At 30.4% G+C, this 7525-nt stretch overlaps 1 pseudogene; it reads right to left on the bottom strand.

Moving 5' to 3' along the window:
- Positions 1–6560: 6560 nt before the first annotated feature.
- LOC148198882 (uncharacterized) lies at positions 6561–7257 on the bottom strand (annotated as a pseudogene).
- Positions 7258–7525: the final 268 nt, after the last annotated feature.

The following is a 7525-nucleotide window of genomic DNA, read 5'->3' as shown; positions in this document are numbered from 1 at the left end:
GTATGTATGACCGTTCGGTATTTGGTTTTTGGTAAACCATTCGGTCAAACTCGTACTTATGTATTGTTTAATTATAGCAACTCTTTCTGTAGGGTCGTTCGGCCGTGCGCGTTCGTTCTCTTAGTGTAAGACTGAACTGAAATATTATTAATTGTAATCATTCTATCATATAGTATATTGCTGTATTTTTGGGATGTTACACAATATAATTACAAATATTTTAAAATAATTATTAATTATCGTTATGATAAATATCATAGTCAAAGTTTTAAATTAGGTAGAATAAATAGATTTCCTCACTGAATAATCATTAATTTCAAAAATGTAATATCAAATCTATACAACATTCTATAACAAATAACATGCTAATTAAAATGAAAAAATTATGTAAGAGAAAACATTTTTAAATTAAGAAACTTCTCATTAATGATATAAAATAATATTAACATTATAAATTAATAAATGATACTTATTAGTATTTATTTAATAAAACTTATTACATATATTAATTAATTTATATTATTATTATTATAATAATTTTATGACTAATAATATTTAAATTTAAATTATAAAAGTTATATTTTATTCTTATAATTTCTATTATTATTATTATTAATATAAATCTTAAATTATAATAAAAACTAGAAATGATACAAATAGAATAAAGAAAAACATTTTATTATAAAATATAGAAGTGGTGAACTGTTCAACACATTTGTTTCCAAATATTTAGCAAGTGTCATTGAAACATTATAGAATTTATTTATTTATTTTTATATTTGTAGATATCTAAATATCTACAAATATATTTTTTATTTTTTAATTTTGAATTTAATATTTTATAAAAATAAACTTTTAAAATAAATTTAAATATTTACATCAAAATATAAAATTAAAAAAAAAAACATAATAAAGCTTGGGTAAGATGACGAATTTGAGATACCTTTTAAATCAAACTTAATTTCGGATACCTTTTAAAATAAATCTTGTTACGACAAGAAATCTTAGGTCGGAACTTTGACCTTTGGATTCCTTTTTATTTGCTCAATTTATTTCTTTTTATTTTCATTTTCTCAATTTTTCTGTTTAAAATAATAATAATGTTAAGTAAAAATAAAATTATAATTTTATATTTTAATTAATTAATTTTTTTATCTATAAATCATTCTCAAACTTATATAATTTTTTTTTTAATTTTTTACTTTTATCTCCAAATTTCTTAAACAATTATCACAAATTTTATATTTAAATAATAATAAGTGGGAGGAAGTCAACCCAGCTTGAGAGTGACAACCTAAGCATGAAAGTGTCTCCCTAGTAGTGAAATTGACTTCCAAGCTCATACAGGAAAACGTGTCCTCTCTTCTTTCAGTACATCATTTTTCTTTGTCCTTTTACCTTCTTATTCCTCTTTATAAACCTCTTTATAAAGAATGGTTCCTCTATTTTCACTTGACATATATCTTCTCTCTTTTCCTTCTCTCGGCATTATTCACTTTTCCTTTCCACATTTGTTTCTTCTATTTTCATCTGGTTCTCTATTTTCATAAACTTCATGAAGAACAAAGGTTATACTATCCTAATGGCCTTGAAATTGACTTCAATAGGTATTAAGTATGGAGGTTCAGACACCAACCCCTTCCAACATTCAACTCCAACTGTGTTGCTCTTCCTCACAGCAGCATGTTCTCACGTACTTGTTTCCACAGCTCAAAAGAACTGGACAACTAATTTCATATTCAACGTCTCTGGTGTAGTTGGATGTGAAACACTTATGTGGATTCTCATTGCTCCTGAGTTTTTATGGTGGTATATCATCAACACCCCTCTTTTACTTCTCTCATTCTACTTCAACTACAACCAGATCAATGAACTCATTCGTGAGACGACTCGTTTACTTGACACCTTGTGCTTCAACTACAACCAGATCAAAGAACTCATTCTTGGCATGACTCACAACCCAAATATGGTCTCCCGTGCAAGACTTTGTGTGTAAGATATGCAGGTGTGGTATACTTTGTACAATGTTGAATCTGTCAAGGGAAAATTTTGTTATTTTTGTGTTTTTCTATGTGTTGTAATTAGAGGAAATATCTTCTTAATTAAGGAAGATATGTATAGGATCTTTCTAATTAGAGAATGTAATTTTTAGATTATTTTGTTTTCTTATTTTCCTAGAAGATTAGATTTGTTACAAAGCAAAGGAAAATGTAATTGATATGATTGAAAATAATAAAATTATTCTTATTTTCAAAATAACACATAGGAGGAAGAGGAGGAGGAGTGTAAGAGGAGGAGGAGTTTAAGTGTAGTAATAGTTGAACGAGGAGGAGTTTAAGTGGAGGAAGAGGAAGAGGAGAAGGAGTTTAAGTGGAGGAGGAGGAGTTTAAGTGTTTTGTGCTCTTCCTCCTCTCGAGCGCGAAAGACAACTTGGTAAACCCTCTCTTGTTTGAGATACAGATACAAGCTATTTAATGCCAAATAAACTTCCAGAACTGATACCAACATCAACAATAGGTTGCTCACCCTCTCTTGTTTTGGACGTATCAAACAATGCTTTGGTATTGAAAGCTGATAGTGAAAACACAAGGAGGTCGAGTCTTGTTTGGTCAAACTTCATTGGCCTCTAAGAATTCTCAATTTCCACTCCCTTTATGCTTTCTGCAAATGAAATTTTAATTCAAAATGGGAATTTGTTTTTCGGGCTTCAGAGTTCTGTGTGGAAGAACAGATTTGCTATACTATTATGGAAAACCTATTGTTGTTGCATCCAATCCTACGCAAGATAAGAAATATACAGATTGCTCAAGATTTATATAGCATTTGTTCATCCATGAAAGAAACTGGGATTTAATCAATTAATTTTCGAAGTAATACTGAATTTTAATGTTTTAAACTGGTTGAAATGTTCTCGAGAGCTGTGTATTAGTTGTTTTAGCGGTTAATTAAACAAGAAGGGTCATGTAAGAAGTATTTTTAATGGTGTAGTTTGTTTAACATTGACAAATTTGGAGCAAGTATACTGTAGTTCATAGATCATTTAGTTTTCAACCCGCATTTGGATTTTGTTTGTTTAAGATAAAAACCTGAGCACTTTCCATTAATATAACTGAATCAAAGAGTAGTTTTCTACACATATTATACTGAATGTAGTAGAAAAAACCTGCTTATATTGTCATCCGCTGGTGGTTTTATTGGTATTTGGGTTACTTTGACCATATATGGGTCTTATAGGACATTTGTTGGCTTGTTGAGGTAATAATGAATTTCAAGCCTTATTATTCCTCATTAACCAATGAATGAAATATGTTGATGCAGACATTAGGAGTTCTTAAGGAGATCAGAATGACCACACATGCCATAATTAAATATATATGATTCATGGATATAATTAAATCTCTATTATTTAGGCATATTATAATTATACAATTTAATTATAATGTATTAAATATGGCATGATATTGTGGATTTTGGTTTGAGTTTTTGTTTACCTGTGTTTAGTCCACGATTGGAAATAAACTATAAGCTCTTGGATGTAATAACCACTGCTATTTTATATTATTATCTGTTTGCATGCTTAAATTTGCTAGTGGTTTTCTTCAGTCCACACTATCCAAGTTTTGTTTTCTAAGGAGAATGTGGTTTACCTAAAGTTGAACTTTATAAATGTTCAACTCCACTTGGCCGCAAAAAAACAAGAAAGTTTGAGGTAAATCCTCAGAAATCATGGTTTAAGGATTAAAAATTAACGCTATATGTTGATTGAATATGCACCTCTTCTTTGTTTTAATGCAGATATAGAATAAAACTTGCTCTATATAGTGTGCTTACTCTATTATTTTAAGTTGTGTACATGAGAACCTGAATGAAGATAATATATAGGAAATTATCTCTTAGCTTTATTATCAACATATTTAAAAGAAATTATGAAATATATGCAAAGGCTGGTTGTTATATTAGTCTTGGTTAAATAATGTTACTTGATAAGTGCGGTTATTGATTATCACATTAATGCTCCTATGCTTTATCATGAAATTTATAGTTTATTATTATTGTTTTATTTTATTAAGATACTCTTAATGCATGAGTTAAACATCGTAACCTTCCAGAATCATTTTAAAGATTTCCATGGTCATACTACCATCCTTTATGATAACCATTGTATGAACTAGGAAGTATTTTTTAACCTTTCTTTTTAGTTCAAAAATTCAGTTGCTATTTAATTGTCCATTGCATATTATCTTGTGAATTTTCGTGAAATTCTTGTTGTGATTCATGTATGATGTGATTTTATCATCATTCCTCTTCTACACAACATCTTTGAAGTCTATCTGGCTTAATAGGTAGAACATAAGGGTTAGCTCTTGAACATTAGTTAAACAATATCTTGGACCAATACATACCTAGCTAAGGTGTCGGGTAGATAGATGATACATAATATATATATATATATATATATATATATATATATATATATATATATATATATAGTTACTTCTTTCTAAAGAACATTAAAGATATCGTATGTTGACTTTGTGTGCAGGCTCAGCAGCTATGTTTGTTGATCTGGCCATTTCTCATATATATTCAGTTTTAAAGACAAGGAAAACATTCTAAATTAATTCCCGGTCGTGAAGTTTCGCCACAGTTTCCATATGAAGCTATCACATTTATTATACACGTCTTTAATGAACTAAATATTTACGCGTAGAAGATGAAAAATCTATATTCAACATTTTAAAAATAGAAAAGTATTTGGCATATTTATTTTCAGTTACTTGTTGTCCCTCTGTTTTCATAGAGATCAAAGCTTATGTTATTCGCATGGTTATGAAGGTTCAAAGGCCAACGACTTTCAACATTCAACTCCATTGATGTTGTTTTTCTTCACAACAATATGCTCTCACATACTTGTTTCCATAGATAAAACATTGTATTAAATGTGATAATTTACATTAATAATGTATTGTTTAAATACATGTAATTAAGATTCTATATTTATAGTAATACAGACAAATAATTTTCTAAATAGGATGTTAATGAATAATTACAGTAATTATTATCATAAAAGAAAATTAATATTGTGAACAGCCAAAATCAAGAGTCATAAATGATAAGATATTTGACAAAATATTTGATTCTATTTAACTTTTCTTGACATGGTCATACCAAGTTTGTGTCTTAGTACGGTGAATCTGGTATCAGTGAGAGATTTAGTCAAACAGTCTGCAATTTGATTAGTAGTTGGAACATAAGCCACAATTACTTCCTTTTGTAGGACTTGATCACTTATGTAGTGCACATCTATCTCAATGTGTTTAGACCGTGCATGCATGACTAGATTAGAAGCAATTGACTTGACACTTAGGTTATCACACATAATTGATTTTCTGAGCATTTGTAGTTTTAGTTTTGCTAGCAGATATCTAATCCAAGCTACTTCAATAGCAAGATCAGCCAAAGCTCTGTATTATGATTTTGTGCTTGATCATGGCACTACCTGTTGTTAGTTCTTCCAAATGACTTGTAGTATTGTTGTTTGGTTCAAGAGCATTGTTGACAATGATACCTGCAGAGTAATTTGGAAGCAAAATCTACACAGGTTTAGTTAATTCTCTTAAAGAATTTCTTGTATCAATGAAACCTTCATGAAAGGGGAAGTGATTCTTATTGATCACATGTCTTGAGATGAAAATTCTCCCATGAGAGTTAATGCATTTGTATCCTTTGTGTGAGTTACCATAACCAAGAAACACACACCTAGTTATATGAAACTGTAGTTTATTTTGATTGTATGGTTTAAGACAAGGATAATAGGCACAACCAAAAGGTTTCAAGTCTCCATAGTTAGGTTCTTTCTTGTAAATCAGGGTGTATGGACTTTTGTTTGGATTTATTGATGACAGTAGTCTATTGATTAGATGAACAATAGTTGAGAAGGCTTCCCACCAGTAGTGTAATGACATTTTGGCTTGTGCTAACAAGGTTAGGCCAAGTTCAGCAACATGTATGTGTTTTCTCTCAGCCCTGCCAATTTGTTGAGAGGTGTAGGGACAAGACATTCTAAAAAAATTCCTGATTTTGAGGCAATCCTTTGGACGGGTTTAAATTCACCACCTCAATCACATTGAATGATGTTAATTTTTCTGTTAAACTGATCAACCATAACTTTGAAAAAAGTGAAGGCACATATAGTTTCTAATTTTTGCTTTAAAGGGACAATCCATGTGAATCTACTAAAATCATCAATAAAATGAACATAATATTTAAACCTAGGTGGAGACAAAATTGGGGTAGGACCCCAAACATCAGTATGAATTAAATCTAAAATTTCATTAGCATGTGATGAAGAGCTTTCGAAAGGCAACATATGCAACTTTTCAAATTGACAAGCTTCACAGAATGTGAATGAGTCACTAAATGATGTTTTCACATTGCATTCCTTCAAGACCTTTCCCAGAACTTTATTGTTGGGATGTCCAAGTTTTCTATGCCAATTTTCTTTAAGAGACATGTAGACATAAGAGTCTTTGTTGTCACATAGTTTATACAAACCATTTTTAAGTTTCCCTTTTAGAAAAGCCTTCTCTATCAGTTTGTCCTTCACAAAGCAACAATTTTCATCAAACTCAACAAGATATTGTTGTCAGTAGTCAATTTTGAAATACTCAGCAAATTTTTGGAACATAAAGAACATCATGCAGATGAAGATTATTCAATTTGGTTGATCCTGAGGCCATAACTTTTAGTCTTTCACCATTACCAGCAAGTAAATAATTCATACCATTATTTTCACCAAGCTCCTGAATTTTTTCACTTTGGTGAGTCACATGGTTGTCGGCTCCACTTTCAAAATATCACTCATAATCTTGACCTTGATAAGGTGAAACTATGAATGCTTTGTGTCTTTCTTGTTTTTCACTTTCAATAGATTAAGTTTTCCCTATATATGACTTATAAAATCGGTAATAACATTGTATAGCAGTGTGGCCAATCCTTCTACATACTTGGCATATTGGTTTTGACATCCTACCTCTTCCTCGGCCACCTCTCGTGCCTTTGAAATTAGAGTCTCTCCAATTACCTTGGGATCCAAATCTGAGTTTGCAATTCGACCCAACTAATCTTAGTATGGTCAGATAGCTTGACAACCACTGGACTGTAATTAGAATCCGAATCATTTAGTGCCTGAATCACTAAATCAGGGTTAGAGATTGGTGAACCTACCAACTTTAACTTGTCAACAAGATTTTTCATCTTGCCAAGATATTACCCATCTTCATGTCTCATTTACGTGTGTTGTGAAATTAAGATTTTAGATAGATGATTATGGATTTGATGTGTGCACCAGCAAGGCTTTGAGTTTCATCCCAAAGTTATTTTGATGTTTCACAATGAAGCAATTGAGTTGCAATGTCAATTGACATATAATTCAATAGTCGTCCTAGAATGGCTTGATCTTGGGCTTGTCAATCCTCATAGCTAGGATTGACTTTTATTGTCGTGTTCTCTATAGCAATGAATT

Source organism: Vigna umbellata, chromosome 4, assembly GCF_029865625.1.
Source record: "Vigna umbellata cultivar VRB3 chromosome 4, Vumbellata_1.0, whole genome shotgun sequence".
In the NCBI taxonomy this organism is placed as follows: domain Eukaryota; kingdom Viridiplantae; phylum Streptophyta; class Magnoliopsida; order Fabales; family Fabaceae; genus Vigna; species Vigna umbellata.
Note: the sequence above shows the minus strand (reverse complement) of the source record. Positions and strands in the feature narration are given on the sequence as shown.